The 20,844-nt window shown below is 41.7% G+C and overlaps 1 protein-coding gene across 2 annotated transcripts in view; it reads left to right on the forward strand.

Moving 5' to 3' along the window:
* The window catches only part of ENOX1 (ecto-NOX disulfide-thiol exchanger 1), a 688,766-nt gene that overhangs the window by 327,073 nt on the left and 340,849 nt on the right, over positions 1 to 20,844 (forward strand). For both annotated transcript variants that reach the window (XM_088842775.1, XM_055426042.2), the window contains exon 4: positions 10,843 to 10,986. The gene's annotated coding sequence lies outside the window, so the exon portion shown is untranslated. The remainder of the gene's footprint in view (positions 1 to 10,842; positions 10,987 to 20,844) is intronic.

Here is a 20,844-nt window from a genome sequence, read left to right on the forward strand (position 1 = left end):
ACTCTTTGCGACCCCATGAATCACAGCACGCCAGGCCTCCCTGTCCATCACCAACTCCCGGAGTTCACTCAGACTCATGTCCATCGAGTCGGTGATGCCATCCAGCCATCTCATTATCGTCCCCGTCTCCTCCTACCTCCAATCCCTCCTAGCATCAGTCTTTTCCAGTGAGTCAGCTCTTCGCATGAGGTAGCCAAAGTATTGGAGTTTCCATGTTAGCATCAGTCCTTCCAAGGAACACCCAGGATTGATCTCCTTTAGGATGGACTGGTTGGATCTCCTTGCAGTCCAAGGGACTCTCAAGAGTCTTCTCCAGCACCACAGTTCAAAAGCATCAATTCTTTGGCGATCAGCTTTCTTCACAGTCCAACTCTCACATCCATACATGACCACGGGAAAAACCATAGCCTTGACTAGACAGCCCTTTCTTGGCAAAGTCATGTCTCTGCTTTTTAATATACTATCTAGGTTGGTCATAACTTTCCTTCCAAGGAGTAGGCATGTTTTAATTTCATGGCTGCAATCAGCATCTGCAGTGATTTTGGAGCCCAAAAAAATAAAGTCCGACACTGTTTCCACTGTTTCCCCATCTATTTCCCATGAAGTGATGGGACCAGATGCCATGATCTTTGTTTTCTGAATGTTGAGCTTCAAGCCAACCTTTTCACTCTCTTCTTTCACTTTCATCAAGAGGCTTTTGAGTTCCTCTTCACTTTCTGCCATAAGGGTGGTGTCATCTGCATATCTGAGGTTATTGATATTTCTCCCAGCAATCTTGATTCCAGCTTGTGCTTCTTCCAGCCCAGCGTTCCTCATGATGTACTCTGCATAGAAGTTAAATAAGCAGGATGACAATATACAACCTTGACGTACTCCTTTTCCTATTTGGAACCAGTCTGTTGTTCCATGTACAGTTCTGACTGTTGCTTCCTGACCTGCATACAGATTTCTCAAGAGGCTGGCTACAAATAAAAGCAGTGATGACACAGAATGTCTGTAAGGACATTGGAATATGGGAACTCTCAGTCAGCGCTGGTGGGGATGTAAAATATTACAGCCATGTTTGGAAAACTAGTGGTTCCTCAACATGTACCTGCCCTAGGCCCCATCAGCCTCGATCTAATTATTGACTTCAGGGAAATGAAAGCGTATATTTAGAAAAAGACCTTATAGTGACCGAAACTTGATCAACCTCAATGTCTATCAACCAGAGAGTGGGTAACAAGTTATGGTGTTTTCTTACAACGGAATGATACTCATTTATACAATTATTTTTTTATACACTAATGCTCATGAATTAACTAAATATACTTAACAACAAGAATAAAGTATACTCACTGTGGTGCAAAGGAAGCCAGACAAAAAATAACATATAATATATGATTCTGTATATATGAAGTTCAAGTACAGACAAAGCCATGGACAGTGATGGAAACCAGAGCGCCCCTTTGGGAAGGGCTTGACAGAAAGGCACTTTCTGGAGTGATGAAAAGGCTGTTTATCTTAACTAGTGTTTTGGTTACATTTGGTTACATTTGCGGATGCTCCACACTGAAATGCACGCCTAAAATCTGTGCACTTTAATGTATGTAAAGTTTACATGCCACTTGAAAAAAACTGTAGACATACCCTGTATTCTGTACTGATCTCTGGGAGAAGATTTATTAAATCTTGGGTGTTCAATAGTCATGAACATGGAAAGGAATGTGACGTCTAAACCTTAGCATGGGTCATCCCATTCCATTCTCCTGGGCCTGTGCTCACACACCAGTTCCCCCTCTTGAATTTCCATATTCTGTCAGTGTTCTTACAATTTTTGTCAAACCCAGGCTTAAAATATTCTTGCAGCTTTGATTATTTCTTCTATTTTATCATGACTTCCATCTAATTTATGGAATTTCCTCTGTTCTCTGCTTTTTTCCTTCTCTCTAGGCCTTCCTTTATACTTTCACAACTATATTTCTATTTCACTCTCTTAGCAATAGTCCTCTCCTTTATTTTTTTAAAAGTTATTCAGAACACTGATGCCACATTTATCCTCAGAAAAACACTCCTGTTCAAAATCCATCTGAAACAAGAACACTTCCAGTAGCTCTAAGCTGGTTGACAAAATTTCAAATTTGTTATTCTGGAATTCACACCCTAGTCTTATTCTCCAGCTCCATAAATTCTCCTCTCCAGTCTCCAAATGTGTCGCAGTCTCTCTCATCTCTACAGTAAAGCAATATATGTGTCATTTAAAATGTTTCACATTGATTAGTACCACTTTTGAAGGAGCCTGTACTTATATACACTAACAATTTTAGTTCCAGAATTGTGTCATTGTTTTTTGTTTTGTTTTGCATCTTTTTTATTTTTTGTAATATGAAGACATTGCTGCTAAAGCTTTATCACTTACTCGTTTATTTAACAAGTATGTACTGTGCCCCAGCCGTATACCAGACACAGTACTGAGCTACAGATTCGGTTGCCAGCATGGTGAACATGATGCGTGCCTTGACAGAGCTTGAAGCCCTAATTAGAGAGAAATTTAAAAAGTAATTTTAGTTCAGTGTGGTTAGTGCTGTGGAGGGGGAGGGGTCTCGTATTAGTCATGTATTGCTGCTTAACAAATTACCCTGAAACTTAAGTATTTCCTCAGAGAAATACTACCAGCAGGGTGCATGTATGTAGAGTATGAACACACACACACACGTGCACGTCGTTGTTCAGTTGAGTCATGTCTGACTCTCTGTGACCCCTTGGACTCTAGCCCGCCAGGCTCCTCTGTCCCTTACTATCTCCTGGAGTTTGCTGAAATTCATGTCAGTTGAGTTGGTGATGTTATGTAACCATCTTATTATCTGCTGCCCCCTTCTCCTCTTGCCTTCTATCTTTCCCAGCATCAGGGTCTTTTCCAGTGAGTTGGCTTTTCGCATCAGGTGGCCAAAGTATTGGAATTTCAGCATCAGATCAGTCCTTCCGTAGAATATACAGGGTTGATTTCCTTTAGGAGTGACTGGTTGAATCTCCTTGCAGTGCAAGGGGCTCTCAAGAGTCTTGTCCAGCACCACAGTTCAAAAGCATCAATTCTTAGACGCTCAACCTTTTTCCTCTATACACACACACACAAATATATAGAGATACACACGTATATATATATATCTCAGTATCTTTACCTATTTGTAGAGAACTTTATTTCAGAGAATAACCTCATGTGATTATGGGGGCTGGCAAGTCCAAAATCTGCAGGGCAGACTGGAGATCCAAGGAAGAGTTGTGTTTCAGCTCAAGTCCAGAGGCAGTCTGGAGGCACAGTACCTCTTTCTCAGGAGATCTCAGATGGTTCTCTTTTAAGGCCTTCATCTGATTGGATGAGACCCACCAGCACTACATAGGTTAGTCTGCTTTACTCAGCATCTACTGATTTAAATGTTAATTTCATTTAAAAAATCCTTTCACAGCATCATTCACACTGGTGTTAAACTAAATATCTGAGTACTGTGGCCTCACCGAATGACACATAATACTAACTATCCCAGTCAGGAATCTGCATGAGCCAGGGCAGTCCTCCGGCTCATGGTCCCTCACCTGGCTTCAGTCAGGGTGTCGGTCAGACGCACAGTTATCCCAGTTGGGGCTGATGTGCAGTTCCTCTGGCTCAACCGGACCAGGATCCATTTCCAAGCTCACCCAGTGATCATTGGCAGGGCTCAGTTCCTGACAGCTGGATGGACTGAGGGCCTCAGTCCCTTGCCAGTGGGCCTCTCCATAGAGCACTGCCAGCATGGCAGCTGGCATCATTAGGGTCAGAGGGCAAGAGAGAGGTCACTTCCCATCACTTTTGCCATACTTTGTTCATCAAGAGACTAAGTCTCACCGCACTCGAGGTGGGGAAGGAGAGGGGATAAAATAAGTGTGTGAATACTGGAGTAGAGTCAGTCGAAAGAATCAATGGAAGATCCTTTCTAGTTTGAAATGGTTTAACTCTACGATGAGGAACTAGAGAAAGAGTGGAATATTGCTGTGGCTTGGGAAGAGTCACTTAAAGGGGGAGGCGTCCCTGGGCTGAGCTAGGTGGGCTCATACAGCAAGAGGAAGAGGAGCAGCAGCAGGAGCTCTTCACAAGCCATGTGCATCTGAACATCTGTGGGGCACTGGAAAAACACGTACAGTGACAGCTTTCCTCTGGTGATTCCAGTTTAGTTGACACAGGTAATTTTGATGCATCCCTAGTTAAGATTCACTGTAATATAATGAGCAGACAGTTTTTAGTTGACCCAAGGATTCGGATCAGAAATAGTATGTTTTAAGGTTAGAGAGAATGGTGGAAACAGGTATTCGTAATGAGGATGTAGATATGATCCTTAAGAAAATAGGGAGACATTGTTAGTGATAAGTTGGTTGTTGTTGAGTTGCTCAGTCATGTCCGACTTTTTGCAACCCTAAGACTGCAGCACGCCAGGCTTCCCTGTCCTCAATCACCTAGAGTGCACTCAGACTCATGTCCCTTGAGTCAGTGGTGCCATCCAACCATCTCATCCTCTGTCATCCCCTTCTCCTCCTGCCTTCAGTCTTTCCCAGCATCAGGGTCTTTTCCAGTGATTCAGTTCTTCTCATCAGGTGGCCAAAGTATTGGAGCTTCAGCATCAGTCCTTCTAGTGAATATTCAGGGTTGATTTCCTTTAGGATTGACTGATTGGATCTCCTTGCAGTCCAAGGGACTCTCAAGAGTCTTCTCCAACACCACAGTTCAAAAGCATCAATTTTTCAGTGCTCAGCCTTCTTTATGGTCTAATTCTCATATCCGTACATGACTATTGGAAAAAGCATATTTTTGACTAGTTGGACCTTTGTCGGCAAAAATGATGTCTCTTCTTAATAGGCTGTCTAGGTTTGTCAGAGCTTTTCTTCCAAGGAGTAAGCATCTTTTAATTTCACAGAAAGTTACTGAGTAGTGCATGAATATATAGTTGCATTAAACAATTTTCATTTATATATTCATACATTCATTTTTTTTTCAAATACTTCCTTATCACCACCAGAGACCGCGTTACCAGACATTTTTGACTGTTTGTAGGATGAGCTACAAGAAAGAACACCAGCAAAAAGCTTATGGTGGTATATATGAGGTGTGATGTCATGAACTGGGTGAATGGGAAGAGGAGTTGACAGGATTCCCGAATTCAGTGGAAGAAATAATGAAGGGTGAGAAGGGAATGATGACACCACGTCTTTTAAAGTCCACCCTCCTTCAGCAGACCTCCCAGGGCTGGGAAGCAGAGAGGGTGTTGGGGAATTTGAGTTACTGTGTGCTTCAGCTCTTCTGTTCAGTAAAATATTCTATGGGTCTGACAAGGACAGAGTAGCGTGGCTCAGTAAGCCCTTGAAAGGGGGATTTATTCAGAGGCACTGTATTTTAAATCCACAAATGATGAGATTCCTGCCAAGCTTCTTTTGAATTAAATAAAGTCCAGAATATAGGGGAAATAGGAATGTTCATTAATGCGATAAGACAGCATTTCTACATGAAGGATACAAAATCAAATAGAGTCTTTGTTTTCGTTGCTTCTAGAGAGTCAAAGTCGGAATCCTTTTGTGGCTCTGTGCCTGTAACAATGTGGAGCATCTTTTCATCATACTTTCGGGAATGAAAGGGCATATAGTTTCTCTGCACGATGACAGGCATGTTTCCTTGAACAATGCCCTGTAAAGGTCACGTTGGAGATTTGAGTCACAAGCCCTGTGACTTAAATTTGAGGCTAAGTTTAGAAATGGTGTGTCCAGAGCGTGCCAAGTTCCATTAAAAGCCCTGGTGTCATTTTGGATTACAGTTGAATAGAACATGACCCAGTGGGTCGTGGTATCTTTCTTCATAGCAATACATAGATTCTCCTTCTTTGTATTATTCCCTGGTCGGGTGGATATGATAGATACCTTCTTTCACACCAGATCCTGAAAAATGATGTCTAGTTTCATGGACCGTTTTTTTCTCCCCCTACCCCAAGTAGCTTATTTTCTAGCTTCCCAATTATCATTAGAGGATTTCTGTAAAAGCCTAATTATTTGTGTGTGTTCAGTTATGGTTGATTTTAAATGCTACCTTCCTCACTGACGCTTTCACTATCCCCCTCGTCCCCAAGAAAGGATCTCCAGTCCTTTCAGCGCTTCAGAGCTCTTCTTCCCTCGCTGACATCACTGTGCTCTGTTATATAACAGCTCTACTACTTAGGCCTCACCACCAAATGACGTGTTCATACCGTGCTCCTCTTATTGTGCCGAGCACTTTGTATTGTTTGTCATTTAGTTGTTCAGTTGCTAAGTCACGTCCGACTCATATAGCTCTTTATATAGGTTAGCTTACTTAATGCTCACAGCAGCTTATATGGGAAGTATATCATTTCTGCATTTTGCTGAGGAGAAAGCCAGGGTTAACGAGTCTTAGGTGCCTTGCCCAAGATCACCCATCTAGTAACTGATGAAACAAGAACAGCCCCAGGCAGTCTGGTCCAGACCCGATTCTTTCAACCATGTACTGCTACCTCCTTCTTAAAATTTTTGACATTCAAGAAGCATCCTGTTCCAAAACAGTAAGATGTTTGAGGGAAAAACTGTGTTGCTTTTTTTCAGTATTTTTGGAATTTTCCGACATGTTGATGACACAGAAGTATGCAGTATGATATTTGTCTTTCTCTGTCTGGCTTCCGTTCCGTTCCGTTCAGTTGCTCAGTCGTGTCCGACTCTTTGCGACCCCGTGGACTGTAGCCTACCAAAGACAGATATCATATGATAACACTTATGTGAGAGATCTGAAACATGATACAAATAAGCTTAATTACAAAACAGAAATAGATTCATAGATATAGAAAACAAACTTATAGTTACCATAAAGGAAAGCAGGCGAGGGGTAAATTAGGAGTTTGGGATTAAAATATACACACTACTATATACAAAATGGGACTCCCCTGGTGGCTCAGTGGTAAAGAATCTACCTACCAGTGCAGGAAACCCCAGTTCGATCCCTGAGTCAGGAAGATCCCCTGAAGAAGAAAATGCCAACCCACTCCAGCATTCTTGCCTGGGAAATCCTATGGCCAGAGGAGCCTAGTAGGCTATAAATAGTCCATAGGGTTGCAAGAGTCGGGCATGACTCAACAACGGCGGCACGTGAAAAGTGGATAACCAACGAAGACTTGCCGTGCAGCACAGGGCGCTTTACTCGGTATCTTGTAATAACCTGTAATGGAAGAGAATGTAAAGCGGAATCTACGTTTATGTACGTATGTATTTATAGGCATATATAATTAAATCATGCTGCTGTATATCTGAAATGAACATAACACTTGAAAATCAATTATATTTCAAAAAATTTTGAAAATGAAGTCTGCAGTAAATTGTGGCTGAGTGACTGCTTGGACAGTGCCATCAATATTTTATGGAAAACACAGTCTACAAGTTGAGGCATTCCACGTGAAACTTTGTTTTTAAGCGGTGTGAAGAAATGAGAATGCTAGTCTGTGAAGTTTTAAGAACAGTTGCTGTTTATTTTGTGTTCTTGTCATTTAGCTTAGATTCTGTGGTCCAGATACTCCCATTCCCTGTTCTTTGTCAGGCTCTTCTTCCTTCTTTTATGCAAAGATAAACTGTCTGTGTTTGGCCCCATATAGTAATCCTAGGCTCCCGTTCTGCAGAGCTCTGAAAATGCTGTCCATCATTCTTCCTTATTTCTTTATTCAGGCCTTAAGCTTTTGTTGCCTAAAATACAATGAAAAGTTTTTAAGGTTTCATGTGACCTTCTTCATCCCTCTCTAGCCTGTCTGTAAAGCTTCCCAACCACAGTGTGGATATGAACTAAAAGTTCCAAGGCTTGTACAGAAAACAATGCCATTAAAAGCTGGCACTTTGAGGGGAGTTTTGAAGTGATTGTTTACGGGGTAGTAAATATGAAACACACCATAAGCATGGATGCTAGGAAAACTGATGGAGGGTCGGCTCTTGGCACTGGAACAACCCAAAACATGTAGATACTTGACTGAAAATAAGAGAAGAAATCTATCAATAGATGGAGCTCTGCCAAGACCTGTCGGTTGGCCCTCATAGACGGACACAGCTACGAGGAGATACAGTCCTGTCACTCAGAGATAGCCACAGAGGATGCAGGATCCATCCCTGCGTCAGGGACACTGTTCTCCTTAAGTAAAGGCGATGTCCTCTTTCCCCTGGCCAACAAGGAACTGTGGGCCACACAGAGGCACCAGAGGAAGATGTGGCCTTCGCCTTGGTATCGCTGATGTCCCAGGGCACACACAAACCTGCCCCACCACACCAGGAGACCCCTGGGGCTCCACAGGGTTTTCTTTGCATCAGAAAGAAGGTGGGAGAGAAAGTGCAGTGTGTAGAGCTGGGTGTCTGGATTTCCATGAGCCCTGACTCAGTGAGACAGTGTCTGATATTTTAAAGCTAAAACAAATTAGGAGAGGAATTTTCTTGATCAATTTAGTAATATATGAATCCATTTAGTATATTGCAGTATAACCTGTTCCCCTGTCAAAATTCTGTTTATGAAATATTTTTCTTTTTTTTTAAAGTGTAGTTGATTTACAACGATGTGTTAGTTTCTGGTATATAGTAGAGTGATTCCATTTCTTATGTATATATGTATCTTTTCAGATTCTTTTCCATTATAGGTTATTACAAGATATTGAATATAGTTCCCTGTGCTATATGGTAGCTCCTTGTTGTTTATATAATTTTATATATTGTAGTTAATATATAGTAGTTATATATAGTGGGATTCTATCTGTTAATCCCATTCGCCTAATTTGTCCCCCTAATCCACACGTACCCCCTTGGTAACCATAAGTTTGTTCTCTATGTCTGTAAGTCTTTTTCTGTTTTGTAAGTGTCGTTTTTTGTTATAATTTTTTTTTATTCCACATCTAAATGACATCATATGATATTTGTCTTTCTCTGTCTAAGTTAACTCCACTTAGTATGATACTCTTTAGGTCCATCCATATTGCTGCAAATGGCATTATTCCATTCTTTGACTGTGTGGATCACAATAAACTGTAGAAAATTCTGAAAGAGATGGGAATACCAGACCACCTGACCTGCCTCTTGAGAAACCTGTATGCAGGTCAAGAAGCAACAGTTAGAACTGGACATGGAACAATAGACTGGTTCCAAATAGGAAAAGGAGTGCGTCAAGGTTGTATATTGTCACCGTGCTTATTTAACTTCTATGCAGAGTACATCATGAGGAACGCTGGGCTGGAAGAAGCACAAGCTGGAATCAAGATTCCCGGGAGAAATATCAATAACCTCAGATATGCAGATGACACCACCCTTATGGCAGAAAGTGAAGAGGAACTAAAAAGCCTCTTGAGGAAAGTGAAAGAGGAGAGTGAAAAAGTTGGCTTAAAACTCAAAATTCAGAAAACTAAAATCATGGCATCTGGTCCCATCACTTCATGGGAAATAGAATTGGAAACAGTGGAAACAGTGTCAGACTTTATTTTTGGGGGCTCCAAAATCACTGTGGATGCTGATTGCAGCCTTGAAATTGAAAGACTCTTACTCCTTGCAAGAAAAGTTATGACTAACCTAGATAGCATATTATTAAAAAGCAGAGATATTACTTTGCCAACCAAGGTCCGTCTAGTCAGGCTATGGTTTTTCCCATGGTCATGTATGGATGTGAGAGTTGGACTGTGAAGAAGGCCGAGCACCGAAGAATTGATGCTTTTGAATTGTGGTGCTGGAGAAGACTCCTGCGAGTCCCTTGAACTGCAAAGAGATCCAAGCAGTCCATTCTAAAGGAGACCAGTCCTGGGTGTTCATTGGAAGGACTGATGCTGAGGCTGAAACTCCAATACTTTGGCCACCTCATGCGAAGAGCTGACTCACTGGAAAAGACCCTGATGTTGGGAGGGATTGGAGGGCAGGAGGAGAAGGGTACGACAGAGAATGAGGTGGCTGGATGGCATCACCGACTCGATGCACATGAATTTGAGTGAACTCCAGGAGTTGGTGAGGGACAGGGAGGCCTGGCGTGCTGCGATTCATGGGGTCGCCAAGGATCGGACACGATTCAGCGACTGAACTGAACTGAATACCCCATAATATATATGTGCCACATCTTATCCATTCATCTGTTGATGGACATTTAGGTTGCTTCCATATCTTGACTGTTGTAAATAGTGCTGCTGTGAACATTGGGGTGCAGAGTTGCCTTATTTTCTGGATATATTCCCAGGAGTGGGGTTGTGGGATCATATGGTAACTTCGTGTAGTTTTTTTAAGGAAGCTCCATACTGTTCTCCATAGCAACTGCGGTGAGTGAACTGGTTTTCTAAAGCACACAGACCACAGAGTGAAATGAGGGAAGAGGCCTTTTGGGCTTTAATGTCCCGGTTTTAAGCCTGATCTCAGGAATCTGTGCCTTCATTTTCTTATCTGGGAAATGGAGCCAGTGCCCTCCAATGGCAGGGCCATTCCTCATATCAGAGAGCCGGTGCCCGGGGTCTCACAGCTGGTGGGCTCTCAGTGAAGATCAGTATCGCCACCTTCATGCTGAGCACTGTCCTTCAACCTTCGTCTGGTTAGAGAAGGAGAAAAGCAGATTCACTGAGGTATAAAATACTGCTGGCCCTTGGTCATTTCTAGAGACAGTGCTAAAAAGGTTGCCATCCCACCCTGCCATTTATGAATATGACGATCTAGGAGTGAAAAATTAATAGCAGTTAATAATTTTAACAATAGTGTTAGATGCTATCCCAGCATGTTCTGACTACATTGGCCAGTTCTGACAGTGACAGTACTTTGGACGTGTCCTAACGGAGTGCTTTTTTCTCCTTACAGAAGGATCTGGCATGTCGAAGCTCCACTGTCTTCCATGGTTCTTCCTTTGTGAACAGCTTCCATTTAAAAGAGTTTTGTGAATAAGTGGTTTCAGTCAAGTCCCCAGCGAACACATTTGTCTTCTCATCTCCTGGAGCTCTTAAGGTTTGTGTGATGTTTTCTATTTGTCTCATAAAGTTATTCTTAATTTTCAAGGATATTTTTAAAATGGGTAATAGTCTTACCCTATTGCATTAAGAACTCTGGAAGTAGATTATGTACAGATTGTAATCCTTTGATTTCACCGGGAGACAGATATAAATGAGAAGAAATTTGATATGCTGTTTCTCATATTTATTATTATATACTCTGTGGGATGTTACAAGTATATTAGAAATAACATATCCCCCACGTTGGCTTAAACAAGTTTTATTTCTGTGTTCATAAATTCTGACTGAATAGATTGAGTGAATTTGTATTGAGTGTCTACATATATCAGATTTGGTTAAGTACTTTCAATTAGCTAAGACTTTGCAGATAAATTATGCTTTGGAACATTGAAAATCAAAACTGCATTTGTCAATATCAACTAGTGTTATCATTTTGACATTTTTCAACTTATACAATCTCAGTAACCAGAATGTTTTCATTTAGCCCTAAAAAGGGGTACTCACTGTATGATTTATTATGGTAGAACAGGGTTGTTGTTTAATGAGTGTATTTTATTAACTTAAAAGATTAGTAACTATATTGTTGCTTACTTAAGGACAAAGCTTGCTAGCACAACAAGCATTTTATTTCAGAAATGCGTGTTCTGCTATTGAGATTGGTACCAAGTAAATCGCTTTTATTTGGAAAGTACTTTCTGATAAAAGACCCACCTAAAGGCTGAAGTTAATCCACGCCTCTTTCATAGATGAAAAAATGATCAAGCACACAAATAAAGCTTTGTACACTGAGTGCAAAAAACTAAACAAAGAGCATGGAAGAAGGAGCGTAGTTCTTTTTCTGGAATGACACGTCTTTTTCCACAGGCGTTTATTTCATTGGTTGGACTTTCATTCTGTCCCCGGTGACAAATGTTTTCTCCACTAAACAGCTCTCTAGTGTGGGTTTTTTTTTTTATTTCTTTTATTTCTACTGAGAAATCAAAGTGGATTTCACTGCCCTGCCGGGCTAGACTCCAGTTTTCCCACTGTAGTCTTCATTGCTGGGCCCCATGATTGAGTTCTTTGAAGGATGAGGCATGGGTCCGGGGGAGTGGAAAGATGGGCAGCTGTGTTTCCACCGTAACTCTGCAGTCTGGTAGGATGCTGTGGTGTGTGGAGAGGTGACAAAGAGCATCTGCATTAAAAAGAGGCGCTGGGGAGAACTTGACAAGTGACCCGAATGTTCTTCCCTACTCAAGCAGGATCCCGCTTAAACTGTCTGAAGCCAACGAGAATCTGTTTCTCTTCAGACCTTCATACTACACATCCACTTTCCTTTTGAAGCCTAAGACAGATTCTGCTTTCTTAGAGCCTCCTTGTCTAAAAGCCTAAGGGATTCTTGACCTCCTCATGCAGCAGTTCATTTCTTCTGCCATGGAGACAGGGAATGTGTTGGTCAGAGTCCCCCTGTATCAGTACAGACTCAAGTTTCGAGTCATCCTTTTCAGGAGAGAGAAACCCCCTTTTCTGAACCTCTCCTATGAAATGTACAACCCACAGATTTCTTTACCCTCACAGTTTTGCTCTCGGCCTCTTAAATTCTCCACATTCTGCTTAAGTTTGACAATACAGACATGCTCAGTTCAGTTCAGTTCAGTCACTCAGTCGTGTCCGACTCTCTGCGACCCCATGAATCACAGCACGCCAGGCCTCCCTGTCCATCACCAACTCCCGGAGTTCACTCAAACCCATGTCCACAGAGTCGGTGATGCCATCCAGCCATCTCATGCTCTGTCGTCCCCTTGCAGCATTAAAAATCATCTATTGGTGTTCCTCTGTGGGTCTACTATTGACATTTTGAAGGGACTGCTTCTTTTAAAAAAAAATAAAAAATTTTTTTCTTGACATGGCACGTGGGGTCTTAATTCCCTGACCAGGGATCGAACCTGCCCCGCTTGCATTGGAAGTGCAGAATCTTAACCACTGGACCACCGGGGAAGACCCAGGGGATTTTTTTCTTCTTTATGATGTAAGATCGGCCCATGGATTTTAGAAAGGTCAGTAGCCCTGCCTTCCAGGAACTGAAGACAGGCAGCACCCCGCCCCCAGTCCCTGGTCGGTGTGAAATAACCAGATTCAAACCTCCTCACATCCCTGTTGAGAAGGACAAGGACTGCCCAGACCAGAGTCTCCAGCAAGAACTGAACGTGCTAGAATGGGCAGAGCTGAGCACATAGTGAGGTTGGCCCGGACCCCGTTTTAACTCTGGGTGCCATCTTCTTCGCACCCTGTCGTTCTTCTGAAAACTCTGGGCTTGCATTGACTTTTCAGCCGTCTAGAAACACACCAGCATGTGTACATGGATGCTCTTTTGAAGAACCAGAATTTCTGATGTGGTGTCTAGAGGAGGTCACCGTTGTTTGAGACGGGAACATGGATCTGGGGGTGATAACCTCAGAACTCAGTGCAGGAAAATAGGAGAGAGTGGGGAGCTCTGGGGACCTACAGAAAGGAGAGGGCCCAGACCACAGTGGACATGGTGCGGCTGGTGTCAGAACAATGACTCCAGCTCAGTTACGGAGAGAGGGAAGGGGCAGAGCGTCTGAAATCCACGGGGAGACTGGAAAAGGCAAGGAGCAAAGGCATAGTTTTCACTTGCATCTGTGCTATGCATCCCAGTTTCAGCTCTCTGCCCGTGTCATAGGCTGACTTCAGGGATCAGCGTATAGGGACTTTAACGGGTCCTCTGCTGCGGCCGAAACTCTCTCTCCCATCAGACCCGATGTGCCTTCCTCATCCACCTCCCATCCACATTTCTGTCTTGTCCTTCACTTACCTTCTGGCATCTCCCCTCACCCCCTTTCATTCATGCGTGCAGAGAATGGGGTCATGACTTGATGCCTTTTATTTCTCTGGCTTCTTCCAAAACCTCAAGTGAGGCTCTTCATGAAAAGGAAAGGGCATAGAAACAGTGGGCTTCAGAAATTGTTTCCTGTAAGAGCTTTGTTAAGGCTCTGATCTCTTGAGACATTAACATTTAATACAGGCACAACCTTTCCATAGGAAACAAATTCTCATTCACTACTGTTTTCTTTAACACAAGGAGTCGTTGAATTTCCTAGTACAGAGTTTTGTTGTTGCTGAGTCACCAAGTCGTATCTCTCTTTTGTGACCCCATGGCTTATCACCCACCAGGCTCCTCTGTCCATGGGGTCTCCCAGGCAAGAGTACTGGAATGGAATACTTTCCTTCTCCAGGGGATCTTCCGGACACAGGGTTTGAACCCTGTCCCCTGCGTTGGCAGTTGGATTCCTTACCACTGAGTCACGAGGGGAGCTTGTAGTATAGTTTACTTAATAAGACGATGAGGGTAATTCGTGACTTAAAAATACAGTTAGGGGTATCTTGGTTGTTATGTGGCAGACACGTACTGTCTGCCTTGGCTTGCACAAAATACACACAGCAAGTGCAGAGTTGCACGTGGGAACTAGATTAAAGGACTCTTTCTTTGCTTTCTGCTAAAATGAAGACTCCTACATAAGATTTATCGTCTATAAAAAAAGACTACTATTATAGAGACAGAAATAACACCAAAGGCTTCCCTTAGCTTGTGTTGTTGAATTATTTAAAGCTTTATAGCCGAGTTTCTGGTCCTGATGTTTTTTAAACATGGCGGTTTTCCTGTCCTCCCTTTTTGGGTGTTCAGGACACCGAGTTCTATTTGGCTTCTTGGAGTTTCTCATTTCCTGAAGTGCACCACTAGCTCTATAAACATGGAAGAATAAATATTAGCTTTATGAGACCATGTTCCTCTACTAGTTGAAAAATAGCATATAATAAAAAATACAAGGATGTAATATTGAAAATTATAGGTCAATATGCTCTCTTATGGTGGGTATATATCTGATGCTCATGCATGGAGACTGTGTTTTCAGAAAAATGGTGTGCTGTGCAATACCACTTGTGTCTGTGATATATTTTCACCCCTCATGTTTAACAATATATCTCAAGTAAGCCTCGCCTCACTAGTGAAATGTTTCCAACTTATTTACCACTATGATTTAAAAACCACAGAAACACTCTGACTCTTGCTATTAATTCTAAAAATCACATATGATCCAAAGTTAAAATGTTTGTGGCTTCCTTTCTTGCTGGAGACCCCCAGCACCCAACCAGCTCCTTGGAATTACATTAGAAAATGTCTAATGGCAATTTTGAATCTAAAAGAAGTTTTGTGAGGGATTTAAAATAAAAAGTCAGTTGTGGTCTTGCACAGCTAGTCAATACTTTGTGCATGCTGTCGCTCAGTCGTGTCCGACTCCTTGAGACCCCATGAACTGTAACTCACCGGGTTCCTCTGTCCATGGAATTTTCTAGGCAAGAATACTGGAGCGGGTTGCCATTTCTTCCTCCAGGGGAATCTTCCCAACCCAGGGATCGAACCCACATCTTTTGTGTCTCCTGCATTGGCAGGCAGATTCTTTACCACTGACAATTGTTATTGTGAAATCCAGACTCTAATTACGCATGTTTAGCAGCAATGAAAATGTACAATCCATTGATCGTGCCCCTAAAGCTTTATATTCATACCCAGTAAGGAAGAAAAAGAGTAACCTTTATGGATAGTGTGTGAGTTGAAACACTCTTGAAGCTACAGGATTCAATATAATTACTAATATGTTCAGATGATTTCACTGCCTTCTAGAAATGACAATCCATTTGCCAAAAGTGCCAGTGATTTATATCAAGGACAGTTTCTTCTCTTATATTAATATTTCATTGTTCCTCTTGATAAAGATGGAAAATAATTAGCCTTGCATAGTCCAGGCTCAACAATAAGAAAATTGGACCTATTGGAATAGTTCCTTCTAATTGCCTGAATTTCTACAGGATGATTCTTTTAAACTACAAAAGTTAAAAATACATTAAATTGTATTATGAAGTAATTTAAACCTACAGAAAATAATAAAGTCTATTTACTGCCATGTTTTATTATTTTTATTTTTAGTGGATTTCTTTTTGTTTTTCTTTCCAATTTTATAAACAATACATGTTGATTACATAAAACTAGCAATACATAAAAACATAAGGTAAAAATTAAAAACCACCAAAGATACCTACCCCAGAGATACCCATCATTATTAGCATTTTTATGTGTTTCTTCCCAACGTTTAGAGTTTTTTAAAATTGACGTATAACTGACCTATATCATTGTGCTAATTCCAGGTGCACGAGATAGTGATTCAGTATTTCTGTACATTGAAATATGATCACCATGATACGTCTAATTACCATCTGTCAACAGACAAAGATACTAGTATACAGCTAATTATATTTCCCATGCTGGACATTTCCTCCCTGAGGTTCACTTTTTCTTTTCTTTTTTGTAGTTGGGAGGTTGTACCTCTTAATCTTCCTCAACTATTTCACTCTTCCCTCAACTCCCTCCCCTCTGGTAAATACCTGTTTCGTTCTCTGTATCTGTGAGTCTGCTCTTTTATATCTGTTCATTTGGTTTGGTTTTAGATTCCATATATAAATGAAATCATACAGCATTTGTCTTTCTTTGTCTGACTTATTTCACTGATGGTAATACCTCCCAGGTCCACCCGTATTGTCATAAATGGCAAGATTTCATTCTTTTTTATGACTTATATTCCAACTGAATATATGTACCACTTCCTTAATCCATTTATCTATTGATAGACATTTAACTTGTTTCCATATATTGCCTAATATAAATAGCACTGCATTGACTATAGGGGTACATATATCTTTGCAAATCACTATTTCTGTCAGAGTAACACCCACAGGTGGAATTTCTGGAGCATATGGTAGTTCTGTTATATGAGAAACCTCCATATTACTTGCCATAGTGACTGTACCAGTTTACATTCTCACCAGCAGTTTTCTAGGGCTTCTTTTTCTCCAAATCCTCACCAGCACTTGTCTTTTTGGTGATAGCCGTTCTGACAGGTGTGAGGTGTAGCTCATTGTGATTTTCCTTTGCATTTCCCTGATGACTGGTAATTTTGAGCATGTTTTATGTGTCTTCTTTGGAAATAAAATAATGTTCAGGTTCTCTGGCCAGTTTTCAGTCAGTGGTTCATTTTTTGATGTTGAGTTATACGAGTTTTATATATTTTGGATATTAACCCCATACCAGACATTCATTTGCAAATATCTTCTCCCATTCACTAGACAGTCTCTTTATTTTGATAATAGCTTCCTTCATCGTGCAAAAGTTTTTTTTAGCTTGATGCAGTCCCAGTTTTAAAATTTTACTTTTGTCTCCCTTTCCTAAAGAGACATATCCAGAAAGTTATTGCCAAGGCCAGTATCAAAGAGTATACGGGCTATGTTTTCTTCGAGGGGTTTTGTAGTGTCAGGTTATTTAAGTTTCAGTCCTTTTTAAGTTTGTTTTTTTTATGTGGTGTGGAAAGGTAGTCCAGTTTGGTTCTTTTGCATGGTGTCCAGTTTCCCCAGCACCATTTATTGAAGAGGCTGTCTTACCCCTGTTGTGTATTGTTGCCCCATTTGTCATTGACTGATTGCCCATATAGGTATAGGTTTACTCCTGGGCTCTGTATTCTGTTCCTTTTATCTGTGTTTTTGTGCCAACGCCATACTGTTTTGATGACTGTAGCTTTGTATAATAGCTTGAAACCAGGGAGCCTGATACTGCCAGCTTTATTGTATGTTTGCTTTTACCAATGAGACTTTTCCTTTTATAGTTTTCATATTTCTAGTTGTACCATTTTGCTGAAAGGAATTCTTTTATCATTTTTTATAAAGCCTGTTTCTGTGGCTTTCCAGGTGGCACAATTGTAAAGAATCCTCCTGCCAGTGCAGGAGATGCTGGAGACACTGGTTCTGTCTCTGGGTTGGGAAGATCTCCTGGAATAGGAAATGGCAAATCCCTCCAGCATTCTTGCCTGGAAAATTCCACAGGCAGTGGAGCCTAGTCCATGGGGTCACAAAGAGTCGGACACAACTGAGCGCACAGTCGTGCGTAAAGACAGGTTAGTGGTCCTGGACTCCTTTAGCTTTTGCTTGTCTCTGAAACTCTTTGTCCCTCCTCCAAATCTGAATTATGGCCTTGCTGAGTAAAGTATTTTTAATTGTGTTTTTTTTTCCTTTCATCCCTCTGAAAATATTGTGTCATTCTTCTGACCTGCAGAATTTCTGCTGAAATGTCAGCTGATAGCCTTTTGTGAGTTCCCTTGTATGTAAATAGTTGCTTTTCTCTTGTTGCTGTTAATATTTTCTCTTTATCTTTTGCCATTTTAATTTTAATATATCTTGGTGTCGACCTCTTTGGGTTCACCTTGTTTGATATTCTCTGAGCTTCCCAGATTTGGATGTCCATTTCCTTTCCCAGTTAGGGAAATTTTTAAATATTATGTCTTCAAATCGGTTCTCCTCCCCTTTCTTTCTTTTTTGGGGGGACCCTTAGAATGTTAGTACACTGATGTTGTCCCATAGATCTCTTGATATAGCTTCATTTTTAAAATCTTTGTTTTTTTCTTTTCTTGTTCAACTTGAGTGGTTGCCACTACTGTCTTCCAGAGTGCAGATCCTTTCCTCTGTATCATGAAATCTACTGTACTTTCCTTCTTCATTTCAGTCATTGTATTCTTCAGCTCTGCTTGTTTCTTCTTTTTATTTTGTAAGTCTCTGTTAAACATTTTACCATGTTCATCCATTCTTCACCCAAGGTCACTGAGCATCTTTATGATCATTGCCTTGAACTCTTTACTGGGTAGACTACTTGTCTCTGCTTTGCTTAGCCTTTCTAAGATTTTACCTTGTTCCTTCATTTTGAACCTGTTCCCCTCTTGCCTTATTTTGCCCGTTCTCTGTTTTTGTTTATGTAAATTAGGTAGATCAGTTGCATGTCCTGATCTTGGAAATTTGACCTTTTTATGTAGGAGACATCTATGGGGCCTAGCTGCACACTGCCTTCTGTTCATCCAAGCTAAATGATCTAGGAGTTCCTCCCCGTTGTGGGCTGCATGGGCCCTTCTGTTGGGGGCGGGGTGCTGATTACTATGAGTATACTGATGTGACAGGTCCCCAGCCTGTTGGGTTTAAGACTCTGCCTAGTGCAGAGGCTGCTGGCCACTGGTGGGTGGAGCTGTGTCCTGGTATAGCTGCCTGCATAACCGAGGAAGTCCAGGGCCTGGTGCTAGCCTGATGGTGGGTGAGGCTCTGTCCCTGCAAGGCTGGCTGCTTAGTGTACTGCATCCCGGGACTGGCTGAAAAGTTGACTAGTGAGGCCAGGTGCAGGCACCAGTAAACTAGAGGGAGGGCTCCAGTATGGTGTCTGTCAGCACTGGTGTTCTCATGATAGAATAAGCTCCTAAGAGTGGCCACCTCCAGTGTCTCTGTCAGCAGGGTAAGTGCCAGTAGCCTCTTGCCTCTCTGGAAGGCTCTCCAAGACCAGCAGATGTGTCTCCTTTCTAACTGCTTTTGATTTGGAACATGCCCTTTAAGAGAAGAGTCTCTGTTTCCTGTAGCCTCTGGTTCTCCTGAATGCAAGCTCTGCTGTCCTTCAAAGCCAGAAATTCTGGCTCATGTTCCTGATGCAGGACCCCCCAGCCCCAAGCTTTTGAGCCCGAGGTTAGGCTCAGACTCCTTGCTCCTTGAGGGAAGTCTCTGCAGCTGTGATCATTCTCCTGTCTGTTGGCTCCCTACCTTCGGATGTGGGTCTTGACTGTATGGCATCTCTGCCTATCCTACTGATCTTGTTGTGGTTCCTTATTTATATCTTCCATTGGAGAAGATCTTTTTTAAAAAAATTTAATTGGAGTATAGTTACTTTGCAGTGTTAGTTTCTGTTGTATGAAGTGAATCAGCTATACGTATACATGTATCTTCTCCTTCTTGGACCCCCCTCCCACCCCCCTACCCAATCCCACCCATCCAGGTCATCGCAGATTCCCACTCACCATCTTTTAACACACGGTGGTGTGTATATGTGATTCCCAATCTTACAGTTCATCCCACCCTCCCTAACTGCACCCCATGTCCACACATCCATTCTTTGCATCCGCATCTCTCCTCCTGCCCTGCAGATAGGTTCACCTGTTCCATTTTTCCATTTTCTACACGTTTTTCTATTGTATATTAATACAGCATTTGTTTTTCTCTTTGACTTTACTCTGAAGGACAGACTGTAGGTCCATCCACCTCACTACAAGTGACCCAATTGTATTCCTTTTTATGGTCGAGTATTGTTCCAGTGTGGATGTGTACCACACCCTCTTTATCTGTTCATCTGTTGATGGACATCTAGGCTGCTTCCATGTCCTGGGTATTGTCAGTAGTGCTGCAGTGAACCTTGGTGTGCATGTGTCTTTTTGAAGGATGATTATTTTCAGGGTATATGCCCCATAGTGGGATTGCTGGGTCATATGGTAGTTCTGTTTTTAGTTTCTTAAGGAACCTTCATAATGTTCTCCATAGTGCCTCCATCATTTTATATTCCTGCTAATAGTACAGGAGGGTTCCCTTTTCTCCACCTCTTCTCCAGCATGTATTGTTTGTTGATTGTTAGATGATGGCCTTTCTGACCTATGTGAGGTGATAACTCATTGTAGTTTTGATCTACATTTCTCTAGTAATTAGCAGTGTTAAGCATCTTTTCATGTGCCTCGTGGCCATCTCTGTGTCTGCTGTGGAGAAGTGTCCATTCAGATCTTCCATCCTTTTTTAAAAAAAAATTTTTTTTATATTGAGCAGCAAGAACGGTTTGTATTTTTTGAAGGTTAATCTCTTATCAGTTGCTTTGTTTGAAAAATAAACTCAAAATGGATTAAAGAAGTAAATGTGAGACCGGACACTCTAAAACCTTTAGAGGAAAACATAGGAA

The sequence above is a fragment of the Moschus berezovskii genome, chromosome 13 (assembly GCF_049115385.1).
Source record: "Moschus berezovskii isolate FMDL1 chromosome 13, NW_MosBer_1.0, whole genome shotgun sequence".
NCBI classification, from domain to species: domain Eukaryota; kingdom Metazoa; phylum Chordata; class Mammalia; order Artiodactyla; family Moschidae; genus Moschus; species Moschus berezovskii.